This window comes from Zingiber officinale, chromosome 4B (assembly GCF_018446385.1).
Source record: "Zingiber officinale cultivar Zhangliang chromosome 4B, Zo_v1.1, whole genome shotgun sequence".
NCBI lineage: Eukaryota > Viridiplantae > Streptophyta > Magnoliopsida > Zingiberales > Zingiberaceae > Zingiber > Zingiber officinale.
Window position 1 is genome coordinate 70,921,769 of NC_055993.1, and position 22,210 is coordinate 70,943,978.

Below are 22,210 nucleotides of genomic sequence, written 5' to 3' on the forward strand. Positions count from 1 at the left end.
AAGTTATTCACCATAAGTACACAGCTTACGTCATCTCATAACAAACTCTAACAAACCGGGGTCCACTTCATGACTACAGAGGTTATATGAAGTGGTATAAAAGGGGGAATCCTCTCCGTTGGCAAGGTAAGTTCACATCATTGCGCACATTCATAACCCTAATTTTCCAGCTACTGTTCATCTTGCTTCTTCTTCCACACTAAGAGAGATCACTGACTTGAGCATCGGAGGGCCTAGCCAGGGATTCCCACCCCGGTCTTAGGTCACTGACGATAGTGTTGGTTGGTCTCTTGTGCGCAGGAAATCTGGGAGGCTCCCAATTTGTGTCTCTTTGATTGGGTTTCTCTCTCGTCATCGGATCTCCACGCAAGGAAGGAGTTCATCGACTCCATTTTTCCCGATTCGCTTTGGGTTTCTCGGATCGGTGTTCTCTAGGCATCCTCCTCCATCAGCAGTGGGTTTCTTCTTCCGGATCTCCGTCTTGCCCAGCTTTTCAGACAGGATCATCTATAAAGGATACACCAGGTTGGATCTCTTTGTGCATAATTCAAGGAACATCATGCATATAAGTTAGAGCATTATTTATTATCAACAATAGCTCCTAACATGAAGAATTATTTGCTGCAACTTTAGATCTAAATAAATACCTTTTTTTCCTTAACTTCACAAAGCCTTTTTTTCTCTTCTTTTAATCCAATTCATAATTTTTGTGTGTTTGTGACTTTTTATATATACCTTTTACATTGGAATCTAATAAATAATACAGTGAAGTTGTTGTTGGTTACCTTTTTACCTGATTACTCTATAATAGGTTGATATAATCGCATTGGACTTCTCCCAAAAGCTACCTTTTCGTTTGAAGATTCCATCTATCAAACTTGTTATTCAGGTGTTGTAAGTGCATCAACATTACTTATCTGAGCTTGAAATGATTCAAAGTTTTGGCCAGATTCAATTATGAAAACTCTCATATTTTTTCATTTGCAGCATGGACTATATTTTTTCATTTTTAGATGCAAAGGTGTAGTAAATCTTCTTTGTTTCCTTATTGGATAACTTATATTTTATTACATGCTAATATGACATTTTCCCATGTGTGAGTGCACATTGTATTTTTTTTCTTTCATTCATCATACAGTAGATATAACCTTTTTTCTGATGGATTGTTATTCTGATTGCATTCTACATTCTAAATTGTAGGTTTATCAATCGTGTTTCTGAACTATTGGAGTGCTCACTCATCTTATGTGTTTGTTCTGCTTTGTTTGTAATTTTATGTTTGTTTTTATTGACATGTCACTGCTAGCTAATGCCATTAGGAAGAAACAGTTCTATAAGGAAACTGTCAGATTTGAAAGAGTCATACCGTCCAGTCTCAACGGATTATATTCTACAGGTATGAATCTTTGGAAAACATAAAAAATACTTGATTGTTTAGATTAATATAGCAAGTTGTACATTCAGGGATGGAGTGAGCGAGGGTCAATTCTATCAAGTTCTACTATATAAACTAGATGCGATCAAAAAAGTAAAATTTTCAATCATTTGTACTACAATTCATGTTTCAGTGTTTTTGTACTCAACACTCCATTTGTGTTTCAGACCTGTCCCTCTCTAGAACCAAACTATCAACCTCCAGTGACTTTTATGGTGGTCCAAAAATGTCATCACACTAGACTGTTTGCTAACAATCACGGTGGCCACCAATTTGTTGATAAGAGTGGAAACATATTGCCTAGTTAGTTTAGTTGATAACATGGATGCATCATTTTTAGGACAATTCTATTATATTTTTTTCAAACCTTATTTTTTCAATGGAGCTTTCCATCCTTGAAATTCCAGGGACTGTTGTCAATTCTAAGATATGCCATCATACTGAATTTGACTTCTACTTGTGCAGCCATGCAAGCATTCAAGTAACTCATCTCACAGCTAATACCTTTTGTATGATGTACTTATTCAGGTAACTGTTGTAAAAATATATATGTGTTTATTATTCTTTCAGAACAAGTTTTTTCATACATATAATAGTGTATTCCTTTTGATATCAATAGGTTGTTGATCTCCTAGTGCTTTATCAAAAGGGTAGAAAGATTGAACTTTTTGATGGAGCTGGTGTGGGGAAGACTAGATTTATTATGGAACTAATGATCAATAATATTGGAAAAAGTTGACATGAAAGAATCAGCAAGTGATAAAGAGGATTCCAATAAAATCCTACAAGTTGAAGATTGTGATGGGACTTGGGTTGATAATAATTAAGTGCAATCCAACATGGTATGAACCACCATTAAAAGTTTCTAGTCTTTTGGTTATTGTTCATTAGTTGTAAATAAAGTTTATTTGTATTGGGATAATTTTATTTGAATAAGAGATATGTTTCTTCTTTTGTGATTGTAATTCTTGTATAACTAACATTTTGAATGATATTGATATGGGGAATATTCTTTCTTGATTATGATTCTTTATTATATATTTAAATTGAAATATGATATATTGGTATTAAAAGATAATAATTTAAAAGACAACGGTTTAAAACCATTATTGTTGTCTATCACCCTCAAAGACAACGGTTAAGAATCGTTGTCGTAGCCCAAAAAATAGTTGTACTGGCAAATATGCTCTAAATAACAACGGTTTTAAACTGTTGTATTTTCATTCAAAGACAACGGTTTAAAACCGTTGCAAAACTGTTATCTTTTCATTCAAAGACAATGGTTTAAAACCGTTGTCGTAGCCCCCACTTTTAACAACACTGCCAATTACAACGGTTTTAAAGGGTCTACGACAACGATTTTTAACCGTTGTCTTTTAATATTTTTGTTGTAGTGTTGGTTGGTGGCCGAAGTTCATCATCTCTAGGAGATTGTTGGTGGTCAAAACTTGCAAGCAGAAGAAGGAGGCTTAGGTGGATTCTCATCTCGGTAGATCGTCGCCCACACGACGTCCGAGATAAAAAGAGGAATATGATAGAAGATCATGAGGTCTATAAGCAACAAAGAAAGATATAACTAGTTGTCTTGTTTCGCATCATACTAGTTTTCTTTGTATGGATTTTGAAATACCAAACACAAGAGGCTAACGATTCTAGGTTTCAAATTTATGATTCGATTTTGTGTTTCTTTTTTTTTCGATCTTGTCATTCGATTGTTCTTAATGGTTAAGCCTAGGGTTACTATAAGGAGATTAAATATTGAATTTCATTGAAAGGCTTTGTCTAGGAAATGGTGGATGATCTCATACCCAAGAAGGCCTAGTGCCTCTCCATGTTTAACCTGGAAGTCGATCTCTGAAATAAATGTTTAATCGAATTTGTAATATGGGTGGATTTGGATTAATAATGTTAAGCATCGTTTACGATCCAAGTCTAAACCTTTAAGAACAGATAAGTTGAATTTGGAATCAATAATGTTAAGTTCTGTTTGCGATACCAAATTTAATTTTTAAAGAACACAATAGGTTGTTAGGAAAGGTTCAGGACTTGTACAAAATTTTTGTACAGGGGAACCAGTACAATATTTTGAGTAGCAACCATCAGGGCTCACCCGAACCCAATTCCCAGCCTTTTCCTCGAGCAGGCTTCCATCCCGGCTTCTCATTCCTCGAACGCCGTGCACGTTCTTCTCGTCCACCGGAGTACTCTTCCGCAGCTCTCTCATCCTTTGGACGCACCAAGCCCGTCGGCTCCCTTCCCGTGCCATCCTTCTCGCTAGCTGCGTCTTCCGCTCAATTTCCTGCGCTCCTAAGTTCCTGCACACTTAGACACAGGGATCAAATAACAAAGCAGGACCTAACTACCTTGGTTGATCACATCAAAATACCCACGGGGTCCAACACTCAGTTCCTCTCTTGAAGGTGGAAAAGGAGAAGGAGAAGAAGTATATTAACCAAAGTACTTAGAAGCAGAGTTTAGATGCTAGAACTTGCTTATCCTACCAACGAAGAGCATCCCCCTTTTTATACTAGCTTATATAACTCTATAGTTATGAGGTGGTCCCCGGTTTATTAGAGTTTGTTAGAAGATGAAGTCATACTTTATGCTTCATGCAATAATCCTTTAGGGAATCTTTTTTGTATCCCAGCTATACCTCTTTTGTCATTTGTGACCCATTTTCCTGATGAAGTATGCATAGGAACACGTCACTATTGTTGGTCCCTTTGGAGGCTTGCAAGAGGGGAGGGGTGAATTGCCCTGAAAAATTAAACCAACCTTTCTCGGATTTTCAACTAATAATAAAACTTGTAATCAAAACAAAAAGAGACTAATTAAATGAAATCAGACACAGAGGAATTACTTGGTTTGCAATTAGAGGATTACTAATCCAAGAAAAATATGGTGCACTATCTGATGATCTCCTTTGGGCGGAGTAGCCTCTTACAGCGTTGACAGCACAAAAGAAAAAGCAGAAATGAAAGAATTGTATTACAAGTTGTTGTTCTAAACTGTGGAAATCAATGCTCTATTTATAGCACTGTTCGGGGAGCCCAGAAGGGTTCCGGGCGCCCTGTGGGGATAAACTTTATCCCCTAATATTTAGATCGAGACAAAACTCGATCTGGTAAAAAAGTCAGGTCCGGGCGCTCGGAATGGTTCCGGGTGCCCGGACCAGGAAAGTCAACAGGGTTGACTTTTCTTGGTCCGGGACCTTTGCTCCTGTAAAATACCGGAAAAATGGCAAATAATGATAAGATAATTTTTCAGAATTTTTAGAAATTTTTCGGGAATTTTTCGGAGCTCGTATGGTCGAGTTTACGGGGATGAAAACGGGACCCCGGGAAAGCTTGTTTAGGCTACCCCATTTAAGAGAGGAAAAGTTTATTTATTTATATTCTTTTCTTTTTCTTTTCTTTCTCCCCCTAAACGCCGTTTTCACTCCCTCACCGCCGAACCCGATGCGCCCTCTTCTTCATCCTTATTTGTGCCCTAACCTCCCTTCCTAACCGGCGCCGATCACTTCTCTTCATCTCCGGGTGGCGCCGAAGCTCCTTTCCCTTCTCCTTCTACTCCTTCCCATCTCCCTTCTCCTCCGTCCTTGCACAAGCGCCGGCGAGCACGAGCCACTGCCGGCCGAGCCATCGCCGCCCGATTTGGTCGATTTCCTGAGCCCTAGGTTGGGTTCACAACCTGACCGAGCCTCCACTCCCTCTCCTTCCTCTCGAGTCGATGCTGCTTGATGCCGTGTTGCCGGCGGACATCGTCCGATCGCATAGGTGTTGTGCAGTCACTGATCTTGCTTTCTTCTCCGCTGATCACCGGAGGTTATTGGGTCATCTTCCTCTCAAAGTTGTCGCCTGCACAGGAAGATCTTCGACAAGGAAGGGGGAGCCAAGCCCTAGCATCGATCTTCGCTCGCGATCAAACCATTGCCGGACAAGCCTTCCCTGATTCCATCTTTAGCCGATCTCCTCTCGTGCCTTGCTTCCTCCACAGAGTAGCCACCTCTGCGGAATTGATGTTGCATCACCGGAACAGCAGATTCTAACCGAGAAAGTATGGCTGCATCCTTACCTTTTTCCTCCTCTTTGTTCTATTCGAGTGCCACCACCAGAGAGTGATCAATCTAGGTAAGCTTGTCTGGAATCTTGAAGAATTCATTGATAATGGTATATTTAGTTTCCATTGTGATGTTCTTCCTGATGTTGGACTCGTGGGAGGCATAGGAACAACTCCTTGATGGACTTCCTCTAGGCATATTTCTGTCCTATGCATTCTTGCGGCTGAGTAAGGTTTCGGTTAAAGTTTTGGGGGCTGTTTGAGGTGTGTGTGGTTATGTTTGTTGGATTCTAGTAGATACATTCCTGTACAAATTTCTTCTTGGATTTACCATCTACTTTGGTTTGGATATTTATGTGGAATTAAACAGGGTGACCTAATCGACGTTGGATTAGGTTCTAGGTTTAGCTAGTTGTTGATTATATGATTAGCTAAATAATATATATATGTATATCATGTGATTGTAGGACTTGGATTCAAGACGAGCGTTTCAACGTAGGACTTCTGGACACGATCTACATATAAAGGCGGGTACCTCTTGACTTATCTTTTATGATATTGTCATTTGATATGCATAGTATTTTATAACTACAAGCAATGAATATGTTTGCCTTTGGTATGTCACTGTTTGATATCCATAGCATGTTAGGTTTGTCGCCTGTGATGTGTCCGTGCTTATATCTCGTGATTTGTTGCCATGAGTATCTTATTGCCATGAGTATCTTAGTTTCTAGAGTGACATATCATGCTTTACTGAGGTTAGGATTAGATTCTGGATTTTTGTTTCTGGCATGTGTATCCAAATTATCTGATACTTAGGTTTTTATGCCATGCCTGGATTGTGTATTTCTATTGGTATATCATATATGATTCGTGTACCTAAACCTTGTGGCTTTGATCTGTGCATATTGTTGGTACATATGCTATGGAAGGGGGATAAGTTTAGGATCTAGGTTATTATACCCTAGAGGACCTGTATACTCTAGATCCGTGGATTGACCTACTGATACTGTGGTACCCATATTATGTATATATGGATTTTTCTATGCTGATCAGGATATTCCATACTTATTATGTTCAGGACATAGGTTTTTGATATTCTATCTGACCTGTGTACTCTAGATTTTGGTATGTGACCATCGCTTTTACAGTACCCATTTTGTATATATGGATATGATTATGTTGATCAGTTTTTGCTATGCATAGTGACATGCATCATGATTGCATGCTGTGCGATTGTCGGCTCCACTATGGTTGAGCCCATCGCCAGTTACATGTACTGCACACACCCCCACTCATGGTTTAGTGGTATATCGGGCAGGTGTGTGGTGGTTCTGCTGTTTGTCTCCGTTGGTCATATGACTCAGCGTGGTAGCCGGCAGTCAGTTCCGCTCTGTTTGGCTCCGCTGGCATTTAGTGTAGCAGCGTGGCAGCCGGCAGATGGTGGACTCTGTTTGTCTCCGTTGGTCAGGTGACTCAGCGTGGTAGCCGGCAAAGATTTCCTCCCCGTCATCGTGTACCGGGAGATGAGAGCATTGAGCTCCCCCATTTATGATTTGGGGTCACAGGACAAGAGTACTCCGACAGCATTCCGTCCACTCGGTCACTGTTTAGGAGCAGTGATGTTAGAGTGCACGGTCATCACATGCATTGATTGCTTTTATTTGTTTGTGTTTGCTGCACTTATATGCTGCATTTTGGTGGATGCATTTGTTTGACATGCATACAGGAGACATACTGCGTATCGGTTTGATGACCCTTTAGTTCAGGATAGGAGTTCCTGGTGAGTACAACTTCCTTGGTTACTTTTTAGTTTTGTATATTTCCTATATATTATTCGGAAGCTGTATTCCATGTTTATTGCTGTTAGATATATCTTACTAGGCATGTCTATTGGTATTCGCTGAGTTGTTGAACTCACCCCCGTGGACACTATCTTTTCAGGTACCAAGTTATTTATGGTGTCGCTTGGAGCATCCTGTCTGCTGGTCCTTGCGTCACATCAGAAGACATATCGCTGCCTTTCTGTTGTTTTATCTTGGTATATGAAATTTCTGTATTTCGTTTTTTGTTCTGATTTTTGTTTCCAGGTGTTATGTTGTTGGTTGTATTTGGTTTCTGTCAGTTTTTGTTGTGTTTTGGTTTTGGTACAGCCGAGTGGGCTGCTTTACTTTTAACTGCGTGGTTGTGTCAGCCAGAGGCTGAATTTGATATTAACTGCATGGTGGTTGATTTCTTTTATTGTTATGATTCCAGCCGCATGTGGCTGAGGTATATTATGCCTGTAGAAGTGCTTCAGATTGTCACCCGTACATGGGAGGTGCTACCGAAATTTCTTCGGACAGAGACTCCCTCGGGGCGTGACAATTTAGTGGTATCAGAGTCGGTATACGATACTTGTTATGTGTTTTGGATTTTCGAGAATTATCTGATACCAATTTATTGGTATTAGAGCACGGTTTATGAGTCTTATTTTCGGTGTTTCGGATTTCGTGATTTGGTCTTCTTGATGTGACTTTTCGGGTTTTGGGACCTGGCGGCGGCAATACGTCTCCGAGCTATCGGAGGTATGTTGGTTGGTATACTGTTGTCCTATATTTTTGTTAGTATATGCCCTGTTCACTATTACAATTTATGACCTGTATTAGCATTATTTATTGGTACCTGTTTAGTTGATATATCATATATTTTATATGTTAGGTAAACCACTGATCATGGTAGACCGGAATAGAGATCAAGGATTACTGTCTCTGGTGATTTTTCATATCATACCACTGGTAGTTTTAGTCTGTTACTACTAGTTGGTTAGGAGATGGAAACACATACCATCCTATGCTATTATTAGCTAGGTAGTGACTAGTAACTATATATTCTAGTTGACTCAGCTAGTAGAATACCGATATACTTTAGTTAGTTTTCATCCGTAGATGATTAATGTACTCTGGTTAGATCGGTAAATAGAAAATTGATTTACACATGTTGATTTGGGTAGTCGTGGATCGATTACCTTAAATGCTTATGGATGATTAGTGTATTCTGGATTAGTTAGTAAGTGACCGATTTAGTTATGTTGGTCCAATCAGCATGGAATTGACTTATTTTATTTTAATAAAAATGTTGATCTTTGGAGTATTTGTGCTTAGTTAGGTATCTAGAACACATTTGAGTACATGACTTGTACTGACATGGAGAAGACTGAATTAGCCGTATACCATTCTCGATTTAGGTCAGTCTATAGAGGATCGATGTATCCCATTCCATGTGGACTATAATTTTAGACTGTATGTACCTAGTTGGATTGTCTATGATTGTGTTTTCCTGTATGATCTTTAAGTTAGATTTTTATTTAGTTATACCCCTAAACCAAGAGAGTAGGTAGCATAGGGTTTGTGTGGTAGATTGGATTAAATATGCTGATTTTACCTACTTGTATAGTTTATACACTTGATCATTATGTGATGTAGGAGTTCTATGATAGATGGTTAAATTACATGTAGTGGGTGTATATTTGTCCAGATGATGATTATATCGGTATACTTTTCCAGTTATGATGGTTGTGAGTGTCTAGTAGATTATACCCGAGTGGTTTGATTGGTTTATTGGAGGTATCTTATCAATTTAATCTGTGTCGTGATAAGTGCACATGTGTTTGAGTGTTTAATTGGAGGTATCGTATCGATTTAATCTGAGATGTGTTGGTGTAGTATCTGAGGTATCATGTTGATTATGTGTGATTAGTGAGTGCACCTGGGTTTAGTATGCCTTATTGGAAGTATACATTGATTATATTCTTGGCATAGGTGTATGTATGTCATGTGAGTGTTGTTTGAGGGGTATTGTTGATTTTACCTACGATGATATATGCACACGTGTTCGGTATGTATTGTTGGAGATATCACGGTGATTTACACCTATATTGTGAGTATGTTGGGTGTGCACTAATTAGAGGATTATATTGATCATACCTATGTTGTGTGTGCACGTGTGTTAGGTGTATGGTTGGTAGCATCATGATGAGTCTACTTTTGTGGAATGTAGAATGTTAAATGTCTATATTATGACATTGATTGTATTACCCTGTCAACTAATTCTCCTATTAGTGGGTGACCGACCCACTAGGAGGATGATAGAGTTGACTATGGATTTGATTTGCTTACTGGGTGGTTATACCCTAGGCTATCCATAGTGATCTGTGGTAGAGAGATCTCGTGCAGTCTCTAGTGTGATAGGTAGGTGCCTTGGACATTTATGTATTGTTTGTGGTGGAGCGTAGCTCCCACATATTTTTGTTTGTTTGTGGTAGAGCGTAGCTCCCACATATTTTAGATGGTTGTGGTGTAGCGTAGCTCCCACATATTCCGGATTATTTGTGGTAGAGCGTTGCTCCCACATATGTAGTATTTCGTGTGATGGAGCATTGCTCTCACACTGGAGGAGCTATTCTTTGGTGATTATATATCGTTGGTGATTAGATCTGTTTATTGTTGTGGATCTTATGGTTAGGAATGTCTGTGATACGGACATTATGTGTCTTGGTTTTACCATTCGTGCTTGCGGTGCCCTAGATGTTATCATGGACTCGATGATATGGGTATTCCTAGGATGTTTAGATTGGTTTCCATTGTCTTTGTTGACGATGTGGTGATCTATTTCGGATCTGAGGTGAGTCACGTGCACCACCTTTGCATAGATCTAGAGATGATTCGACGAGAATATCTATATGTTATTATCAGTAGTGCTGATTTGGATTGTCTTTTGTGATGATGTTTGGGACACAGGGTCACCAGTAGGAGTGTACCGTGGTTCCACAGGAGATAGAGGTTGTTACCGTTGGGAACAACCGAAATCAGTGTAGGAGATCCGCAGTTTTTTGTGACTCGCAGGATATTATAGACCTTTCGTCGAGGGTTTCTTCCGCATAGTTATGCTACTTTCACGCGTGACCATGAAAGGCGTGAAGTTTACTTGGATTGAGGATTGCAAGACCAGCTTCTAAGAGCTGAAGCGGAGACTAGTGTCGGCTTCGATTTTTGGATTTTATCTTCTGGGGAGGATGGATTTGTCCTCTACACCGACACATCTATTCAGGGTTTGAGCGCTGTTCTATTGCAGCACGATAGAGTAGACTCCTATGCTTCTCGTCGGTTGAAGGAACATGAGAAGAACTACCCTGTACATGATCTGGAGCAAGTCGCCATTATTTTTGCCATGAAGATTTGGCGACATTATTTATATGACGTTACAGTTGAGATTCTCACTGACCATAAGAGTCTCAAATATCTATTTTCGTAGAAGGAACTTAATCTCCGACAGAGGAGATGGATGGAGTTCCTGAAGAATTATGATTGTACCATTAGCTATCAACCGAGGAGAGCTAATGTGGTTGCTGATGCACTTAGCAAGAAGTCCAGAGGGACTTTAGCTTGCCACCGAGTGGTGGTCACAGACTTGATTTAGGGATTCTCCGAATTGTGCCTTGAGGAGCGGGGACGGACAGAGCAGGGTACTCTGGTTACCATGGTTGCTCAGTCGTCGATCAGAACGAGGATCCGAGAGCCCTAGGCTGTTGATCAGTATTTACAGTTTATTTGCAGCCAGATAGCTTCCCGGTAGCAGACCGAGTTCACACGAGACGAGGAGGGTGTTATACACTTCCGAGGCAGATTATGCGTACTTCAGTCTCATCCGGTCTTATAGGAGTTACTTCCGGAGGCTCATCGCTCATGATTTGCTGTCTATCCAGGCGGTACCCATGTATACCAAGATTTGAGGTGTTTCTATTGGTGGAACGACATGAAGGAAGACATCGCAGATTTTGTAGCTAGATGTCTTGTCTGTCAGCAAGTGAAGGCCGAGCATCAGAGATCTGTCGGCATACTTCAGCAGATTTCTATTCCTGAGTGGAAATGAGAACACATTACCATGGACTTTGTGGTAGGTTTGCCGAGGACACGACGAGGCTATGACGCGATTTGGGTAATTGTTGATCGATTAACCAAATCCGCGCACTCGTTAGCGATTCGGAAGACTGATTTCCTGGATCGATTGGTAGATCTATTTTGCCGGGAGATCATCAGATCACGTGGTGTCCTGTTGACTATTATTTCGGATAGAGACCCCCGGTTCACGTCTCGTTTTGACAGAGTCTGCAGTAGGCCTTGGGCACGCAGCTCTGTTTCAGTACAGCTTTCCATCCTCAGACAGATGGATAGTCAAAACGGACCATGCAGACTCTAGAGAACTTGCTGAGATGGTGTGTATTGGGTTTTGGAGGCAGTTGGAAGGACCATTTGTCATTGGTAGAATTCGCCTACAACAACGATTTGCGTTAGGCTATCCGGATGTGACCGTTTGAAGCGAGGTATGGTAGGCCTTGTTGGACACCCACCCTCTGGGATGAGGTTGGGGAGGCCCAGTTGTTGGGACCTCAAAGAGCTCAGTAGGAGGCAGAGTTGGTCCGTACCATAGGATGGAGGATATTAGAGGCACAGGACCGCCAAAAGAGTTATACTGATCAGAAACGGAGACCCCTAGAGATCTTTACTGGTGACTATGTTTTTCTGCGAGTCTCACCCACGATAGGGGTGAAGAGATTTGACCTCAGAGGTAAACTAGCTCTACGATATATTGGACCTTTCCAGATTTTGGAGAGGATTGGAGCAGTAGTTTACCAGCTGACACTACCACCGTCCCTAGTAGGCGTTCATGATGTCACTTATGAGGAGATACGTAGCTGACCCAGTTCATGTACTGTATGATATACCAGTTCCCTTTCAGCCTGGCGTTATCTACGAGGAGGATTCCGGTACAGATTCTAGACAGGAAAGAGCGTCAGTTGCGGAACAAGACTATCCGGCTGGCTAAAGTCGGATGACAGCATCATACGGACGAGGAGGCTACTTGGGAGCTCGAGGATACTATTCGAGCTCGATACCCCATATGTTCACATGAGGTATGTGGTTAAATTTACCGTTCAGTATCTATACTCTTTGCCTGTTGTTAGTATTTGCTGATGGTAGATAAGAAAATATGGAGGACCAAATTTTTATTAGTGGGGGAGAATGTAAAATACCGGAAAAATGGCGAATAATGATAAGAGAATTTTTCGGAATTTTTAGAAATTTTTCGGAAATTTTTCGGAGCTCGTATGGTCGAGTTTATGGGGATGAAAACGGAACCCCGGGAAAGCCTGTTTAGGCTACCCCATTTAAGAGAGGAAAAGTTTATTTATTTATATTCTTTTCTTTTTCTTTTCTTTCTCCCCCTAAACGCCGTTTTCACTCCCTCACCGCCGAACCCGATGCGCCCTCTTCTTCATCCTTATTTGTGCCCTAACCTCCCTTCCCAACCGGCGCCGATCACTTCTCTTCATCTCCGGGTGGCACCGAAGCTCCTTTCCCTTCTCCTTCTACTCCTTCCAATCTCCCTTCTCCTCCGTCCATGCACAAGCGCCGGCGAGCACGAGCCACTGCCGGCCGAGCCATCGCCGCCCGATTTGGTCGATTTCCTGAGCCCTAGGTTGGGTTCACAACTTGACCGAGCCTCCACTCCCTCTCCTTCCTCTCGAGTCGATGCTGCTTGATGCCGTGTTGCCGGCGGACATCGTCCGATCGCATAGGTGTTGTGCAGTCACTGATCTTGCATTCTTCTCCGCTGATCACCGGAGGTTATTGGGTCATCTTCCTCTCAAGGTTGTCGCCTGCATAGGAAGATCTTCGGCAAGGAAGGGGGAGCCAAGCCCTAGCATCGATCTTCGCTCGCGATCAAACCATTGCCGGACAAGCCTTCCCTGATTCCATCTTTAGCCGATCTCCTCTCGTGCCTTGCTTCCTCCACAGAGCAGACACCTTTGCGGAATTTATGTTGCATCACCGGAACAGCAGATTCTAACCGAGAAAGTATGGCTGCATCCTTACCTTTTTCCTCCTCTTTGTTCTATTCGAGTGCCACCACCAGAGGGTGATCAATCTAGGTAAGCTTGTCTGGAATCTTGAAGAATTCATTGATGGTCTAATTAGTTTCCGTTGTGATGTTCTTCCTGATGTTGGACTCGTGGGAGGCATAGGAACAACTCCTTGATGGACTTCCTCTAGGCATATTTCTGTCCTATGCATTCTTGCGGCTGAGTAAGGTTTCGGTTGAAGTTTTGGGTGCTGTTTGAGGTGAGTGTGGTTATGTTTGTTGGATTCTAGTAGATACATTCCTGTACAAATTGCTTCTTGGATTTACCATCTACTTTGGTTTGGATATTTATGTGGAATTAAACAGGGTGACTTAATCGACGTTGGATTAGGTTCTAGGTTTAGCTAGTTGTTGATTATATGATTAGCTAAATAATATATATATGTATATCATGTGATTGTAGGACTTGGATTCAAGACGAGCGTTTCAACGTAGGACTTCTGGACACGATCTACGTATAAAGGCGGGTACCTCTTGACTTATCTTTTATGATATTGTCATTTGATATGCATAGTATTTTATAACTACAAGCAATGAATATGTTTGCCTTTGGTATGTCACTGTTTGATATCCATAGCATGTTAGGTTTATCGCCTGTGATGTGTCCGTGCTTATATCTCGTGATTTGTTGCCATGAGTATCTTATTGCCATGAGTATCTTAGTTTCTAGAGTGACATACCATGCTTTACTGAGGTTAGGATTAGATTCTGGATTTTTGTTTCTGGCATGTGTATCTAAATTATCTGATACTTAGGTTTTTATGCCATGCCTGGATTGTGTATTTCTATTGGTATATCATATATGATTCGTGTACCTAAACCTTGTGGCTTTGATCTGTGCATATTGTTGGTACATATGCTATGGAAGGGGGATATGTTTAGGATCTAGGTTGTTATACCCTAGAGGACCTGTATACTCTAGATCTGTGGATTGACCTACTGATACTGTGGTACCCATATTATGTATATATGGATTTTTCTATGCTGATCAGGATATTCCATACTTATTATGTTCAGGACATAGGTTTTTGATATTCTATCTGACCTGTGTACTCTAGATTTTGGTATGTGACCATCTCTTTTACAGTACCCATTTTGTATATATGGATATGGTTATGTTGATCAGTTTTTGCTATGCATAGTGACATGCATCATGATTGCATGCTGTGCGATTGTCGGCTCCACTATGGTTGAGCCCATCGCCAGTTACATGTACTGCACACACCCCCACTCATGGTTTAGTGGTATATCGGGCATGTGTGTGGCGGTTCTGCTGTTTGGCTCCGTTGGTCATATGACTCAGCGTGGTAGCCGGCAGTCAGTTCCGCTCTGTTTGGCTCCGCTGGCATTTAGTGTAGCAGCGTGGTAGCCGGCAGATGGTGGACTCTGTTTGGCTCCGTTGGTCAGGTGACTCAGCGTGGTAGCCGGCAGAGATTTCCTCCTCGTCATCTTGTACCGGGAGATGAGAGCATTGAGCTCCCCCATTTATGATTTGGGGTCATAGGACAGGAGTACTCCGACAGCATTCCGTCCACTCGGTCACTATTCAGGAGCAGTGATGTTAGAGTGCACAGTCATCACATGCATTGATTGCTTTTATTTGTTTGTGTTTGCTGCACTTATATGCTGCATTTTGGTGGATGCATTTGTTTGACATGCATACAGGAGACATACTGCGTATCGGTTTGATGACCCTTTAGTTCAGGATAGGAGTTCCTGGTGAGTACAGCTTCCTTGGTTACTTTTCAGTTTTGTATATTTCCTATATATTATTCGGAAGCTGTATTCCATGTTTATTGCTGTTAGATATATCTTACTAGGCATGTCTATTGGTATTCGCTGAGTTGTTGAACTCACCCCCGTGGACACTATCTTTTCAGGTACCAGGCTATTTATGGTGTCACTTGGAGCATCCTGTCTGCTGGTCCCCGCGTCACATCAGAAGACATATCGCTGCCTTTCTGTTGTTTTATCTTGGTATATGAAATTTCTGTATTTCGTTTTGTATTCTGATTTTTTTTTCCGGGTGTTATTTTATTGGTTGTGTAAGCCTAGCCGGCTAGCAGTTTTGTGTTTGGTTGTATTTGGTTTTTGTCAGTTTTTGTTGTGTTTTGGTTTTGGTACAGCCGAGTGGGCTGCTTTACTTTTAACTGCGTGGTTGTGTCAGCCAGAGGCTGAATTTGATATTAACTGCGTGGTGGTTGATTTCTTTTATTGTTATGATTCCAGCCGCATGTAGCTGAGGTATATTATGTCTGTAGAAGTGCTTCAGATTGTCAACCGTACAGGGGAGGTGCTACCGAAATTTCTTCGGACAGAGACTCCCTCGGGGCGTGACAGCTCCGGTTCAGCTCATCTCGGTCTGGGTCTTTCGCTCCGGCTCCGCTAGCTTGAGTGATCTCGGCCATCCGGAATAAGGCTCACCGGAACCCAAGGTCCGGCCTTCTCCTCGAGCAACCTTCTTCCCCAGTTTCTCATCTCTCGAACGTCGTATATGTTCTTCTCATCCACCGGTGTACTCTTCCATGGTACCGCATCCCTCGGACGGACCGAGCCCGTCAGCTCTCTCCCCGTGTCATCCTTCTCGCTAGCCACGTCTTTCGCTCGACTTCCTGTGCTCCTAAGCTCCTATACACTTAGACACAGGGGTTAAAACAAACAGAACCTAACTTAACTTGTTTGATCACATCAAAACACCTTGGGGTTCCAACAACTATAACTGAAGAAGCTTCTAGAAAATATTTCCAGCCAAATTTGCCAAGTTGTCATACTTGTGTGCTACCTTCTGTTAAGCATGTCTCAGCCGGTCATTCAAACCGGTCGTATATATATATTGAGAATATCTTCTGTTAAGAATGTCTCGGTAGGTCATTCAAGACGATTGTATATATATTAAGAATACCTTCTGTTAAGCAAGTCTTGAGCGATCATTTAAGCCAGTCGCATATATATTGAGAATATCTTCTGTTAAGCATGTTCCAGCCAGTCATTCATGCCGGTCGCATATATATTGAGAATACATTCTGTTAAACATGTTTCGGTGGGTCATTCAAGCCAGTTGCATATATATTGAGACTACCTTTTGTTAAGCATATTCCGGTCGGAAATGTACTATAAGCTTTATAAGGCTGAGCACTTTTACACTCGGTCAGGCTTCGTCCGGTCGAGCGCATATAAGCACATTGGTGCTTGATCGGCCTTTACTTGACCGATAATATACTAAAAGCTGTGTAAGCCTAAGTACCTTTACACTCGGTCGAGCTTCGTCCGACCGAGTGCATATAAGCACATTGGTGCTCACTCAGCCTTCACTCGACCGGTAATATACTAAAAGTTGTATAAGCCTAAGTCTTTTTATGCTCGGTCGGGCTTCGTCCAGCCGAGTGCATATAAGCACATTGGTGCTCGCTCGGCCTTCACTCGACCAATAATATACTAAAAGTTGTGTAAGCCTGAGTACCTTTATGCTCAGTCGAGCTTCATCCGGTCGAGCGCATATAAGTACATCGGTGCTCGCTCAGCTTTCACTCGACTGGTAATAAACTAAAAGTTGTATAAGCCTAAGTGTTTTTACGCTCAGTCGAGCTTCATCTGGTCTAGCACATATAAGCACATTGGTACTCGCTCAGCCTTCACTCGACCGATAATATACTAAAAGCTGTGTAAGCCTTTTATTTGGCCGCTCAATATCCTATTAATCATACATTCACCCAACTATAGACCTCTCCTACTTTCTCAACCATGACTTCTACTTCATTTGATAGGTCGGCTTATCATAACTCATATCAATCTCCAACAAAGAAAAGTAATTATGCTGAAAGTAAGATAAGAGGTGTAAAAATGCACAAATCAATTGTAGATAAAGTATGTGAATGTGAATCAAAGTATACATAAAAGTGTATATAATCAATGCACATCACAAGGCATCAAATAATCACAGGACTTAGCTTAACTTGGTTGATCACATCAAAATCACCATGGGGTACTTACACTTTGTTTGCAATATGAAATCGCCCCAACTATCCTATCCGTCTTCCTACTCCTCGCGATCGTCCATATCGCCCACCTGAGGTGTTTTTTTACTTTTTTTTAGAGATCAAATGAGAGCTGGATTGCAATTTCCTATACTTAGCTTTCTTAGAGAAATAAGCCAATACTTTGTCATTCCCCTCTCCTAGTTTGTCCCAAATGCATTCTACAGTATGTGTGATATGTTCATGTTATTTCATTTGCTCGATATTCCCCCTATCTCTCGTAATTTCCACTTATTTTTGTACACTAAAAAATCAAATCCCGAGGTCTTTTTGTTTTGATCTCACTTGAAAGCTATATTCTTTAAAGACTTGCCCTCTTCTAACAAAAATTGGAAGGACTACTTTTTTATCGGCCTGCCTGATCCTGTTTCTTGCCCGACCACTTGGCATTTTGATCTCCCCTTGCTTCTGGACCTTGGGAATCACAAGTTATATCCTATTTTTATTTCTTTTTTAGAGAAGAAAATGTTATAATTCCATGTATCCAAGTTGCTGCAAGAAAGACTACTATATCTATTCGGCCTAAGCCCTATCCAAACGAAACTTTTCTTCTCTTTTGGTAAGGCTTACAATTGGATCTATCCTATAATCTCTAACTAAGCTTCTCTTTACTTTATATAGTGGATGCCTTTTATGAATGCATGATCACCAAGTGTATACAGTTAAAGAAGAAGCACTTCTAAGAAAAGAAGAAGAGTTAATATCTGAGCAAGCTCAACGACTAGCTAATCCCTCAAATGAGGCAACTAGCCATGAGGCTAGTCTAAGTGGTGTGGCCATGCTGATGTGCGTACATTATATACACTTTTATTCATACTTTAATGCAAATATACTTATATTTCATTAGCATAATCTATGTTTAATACACCCCATTTCATTATAATGTCATACTTTCATTATATTCTATTCAGAGATATGCTCTTTGCATATTTTGATTGACAGGACACATATTAGAGCAAAAATAGAGTAAAAATACACACGAGAGCAACATTGGAAGAAATCAAGCTTAGGACGTGTAGGTCACATGGCCGTGTGGCCATCTCGAAGTAAATCATGTTCTGGTCGTGTGACCCACACGACCGTGTCAATCTCCCATGACCAAGCAGCACACGGCCGTGCCAAATGGCACGACCATGCCAACAATCCAGAAGTGAAAAAGGCCACGACTATGTGAATCCACACGACCGTGTGACTTTGGCAAAGAAGAAGAAGGTCACGACCGTTTGAGCCACACGACCATGTGACTCAACTTGAGAGGAAGTCACGTGAGGCCGTGTGGGGGCCACATGATCGTGGCAGGGTCGTGAGGTGCCTGTGCCCTGCTCTATAAAAGGGGGTTTTCTCCCCTTTTCACTCATCTTTGGCTTGGGGCACACCTCCATTCCTTGGAGGAGGGTTCTCCCCCTTGGGGGAACCCTAGAAACTGCATCTTCGCTGATCCGTCCACCTCTGGAGCAGGGGAACACCTCCAAGGACACCACGCTTCAAGGATAAGCACTCTCCTCTCTCTACTTCTTTGTATTGGGTTATAGTTTGCTTCTTTCTTTGTCTTTGGTTGTATTTCCTTTGTTATGGAGTAGATCTCTAGATCTATGATGTAGGAAGTAGCTATGATGTGACTGTGAATGTATGAACTATGTATTTGGATATTTCCTTATTCAATGAAGAGTTATGTCATGTTCTATTTGTGTTGTGCCTTCTATGTGTTTGATGAAGTATGTGAATGGTGAAAACATGTAGATATAGATTGATTGTGGATCCTGTAAAGGGATGCCCTAGATCATATTACCAAGGGACACCCTTACAGAGGGGCGTCCTAGATTGTATGACTGAGGGACGCTAGTGACAGGCAGATCCCGCTAACAGACGTCTAGGGTACCATCTTTAAAAGAGAAGCAATTCTCTACAAGGAAGTAGGTAGTCGTAGTCAATTGTAATCCTCATCTCTATGTTTATTAAGTAGTGCATATATTCCTATGTTGAATGACCTAGGGGCGTCAGTGATAGGCTACCCTGCTAACAGACTTCATAGAAATCATTCTTATTTAATTGCAAGGGATGTTGATCTAACTGCCCTACCAGTTCTCCACTATAGGGGATAGCCGATAACTTTCTACAGGTGCATAAGAATGGAGGTAAGGAGATGAATAATGCATAGGGTCATTAACTAGCATCATAGCGAAATCAAAATTCTAGTATCTATCCATCCCCAAACCCAACTCTCCCTCTTTCTCTACTCTTTACATTCTCTCTTTTCTTCAATCTCTCTTTTCCAATTAACCTTCAATTGTCTAGATAGCTCACCATTCAAAGTTAACTAGTGCTTAATCAACAGTCCTTGTAGATTCGATATTTTTTATATTACTGACGATGTAATCGTGCACTTACGGTTCGTAACACATGCCAAAGGCCCAATTGCCCGAACTCCCACGAACATCTGAGGTTCCTGAGGAGGAAGAGCCACTAAGGTAGAGACGTAAGAGATGGAGGCTTGTCCTACCTGTTCAAGCTCCTAAGGAACAACAATCTCTCCTTCTTGTTCCTTCTTTCGACCTTGTGCCCACCTCAGAAGAGTTCCAAGTGCAATCTTTTGAACAGACCTTGTCTATCTGTCCATCTACTTCAACTGTAAATACCCCGTGGTAGTTTTGATGTAATTAACCAAGTCAAGTTAGGTCCTGTTATGTTTTGATATCCTTGTGTCTAAGTATGTAGGAATTTAGGAGCATAGGAATTTGAGCAAAAGACGCAACTAGCGGGAAGGATGGCACAGGAGAGATTCAATGGGCTCGGTGCATCCGAGGGAATAAGTGCTACGGAAGATTATGCTGGTGGATGATAAGGAGGTGCATGGCGTTTTAGAGGGACGAGAAGCCGGAGCGGAAAGTTACTCGAGAAGGCCGGAAGATGGGTTCAGGTGAGCCCTATTCCAAATGGCTAAAATTACCCAAGTGATCGAAATCAGAGCAAGAGCCCAGATGGAAAAGTCAACAGGATGTTGACTCATAGTCTAGGCGCCTCGCCCAGAGGGGGCCAGGGCTGTATCGACATCGTCTAGGTGCCTGGAATAGAACTTTATCAAAATTCTAGCTGTTGTGATCCGTTGCGACGGGGATAAAATTTTATCCCCCTCCAGGTGCTTGGAACCCTTCCAAGCACTCCGATATAAATACAACCCTGATCCCAGAAGCTAACTACAACACTTATAATCGATCCTAATTCAGTTTAGCATTGTAGTTATGATATTTGACTACTGTAAGGGGCTTCTCCACCTGAAAGAGACATTAGTAGACTTTTAACGTCTTGGATTAGTAATCTTCTTATTGAAAATCAAGTAAACCTCTTTGTGCCTCTTCTTTCTTTAATTAGTTTCGTAATTCCATTTATGTAAGTGTTTATTTTAATAAAGCTGTAAAGTTCTGAGAAAGTGTTTATTTTTATTGTATAGGGTTATTCACCCCCCTCTAGCCAACAGCCAAGGGACCAACAAGTGGTATCGGAGCAAGGCCACTTCAAAAGGACTAACCACCGATCGAAGCACAAGAAATTACCGGAGCTAGCATCTACCCACCAATATTCGAGGGGGAGTTCATATTTTGGAGATGTCGAATGGAGATATATTTTAAAACTAAATTTAATATTTTACTAATGATTAAGTATGGTTTTGATATGCCCAAAAGAGAAGAAGGAAAAGAGCTTGAGGAGCATCAATGGACTGAGAAGCAGCACAATGATAAGGTTGAGTTCCACATTCTGAGCGTTTTCCCTGCTCAACATCTTGATAGAATTGGCAAATATAAGAGTGCAAAAGAACTTTGGAAAAAGTTCTTGAAGCTTTACGAAGAAGCAAAAAAAGTTGAATCCAACTCCTCGATGGACACTGAGTCATCGTCAGAAGAATCCGAGATCAAGGAAATTATCGGGACAACTCTTATAGCTGAATATCTACTTAAAGATGGAGCAAGCTCATCCAAAATGAGTATCAAGAGTATCGATGAAGGGGGAACAACATCATAAGGAAGCAGCACTTTTTCAGGGGGAACTTTATATTACGGGATCGACCAAGTAAGTCAGGTATGGTCTCTACCTCCTGATAAGTTATTTTAATTTATAAAAATATTATCAAAAATACCAGTAAATTAGAAAAAGAAAATAAAGAGTTAAAATTAACCTTAGCAACATCTTGTCGACTAGAGGATTTCGATAAAATAAAAATTGAAAATGAAAAATGAAAAATAGAAATAGAGAATCTAAAGAATTCTGCATGTTCGAATATAGCTATTTCTAACTTCAAAAATTATCAAGGACTAAACTAGTACTTTAGATATCATAAGGGTCAAATCAAAAAATTATCAACAAGATATATCTCTAAGAAATTTTTGATTAACCCAGTTGGAAGGAACCTATATTGGGTTCCAAAATCATATTTAAATTAAAAAATCATTATACATGTCTTATTTTGATTTCATATTCTTGCTCAAAATTATCAAATAAATTGTTTTACATAATTTCTATTATAAATTAGTTAAAATTAAATTTTTTTGAGAATGAAAATTTCATTACTCATCTTTAGAAAAAATTTAAAATTTTTTGACCGTTGTATTAATTTTCTATGATTTTTTAACAAAATTTGTATTCTTTGATTTAAAAAATCTTGTATTGCAATTCTTTTGTAAAATTTAATTTTCGATGAAACTTTTTTCTATCTAGGAAAATTCTC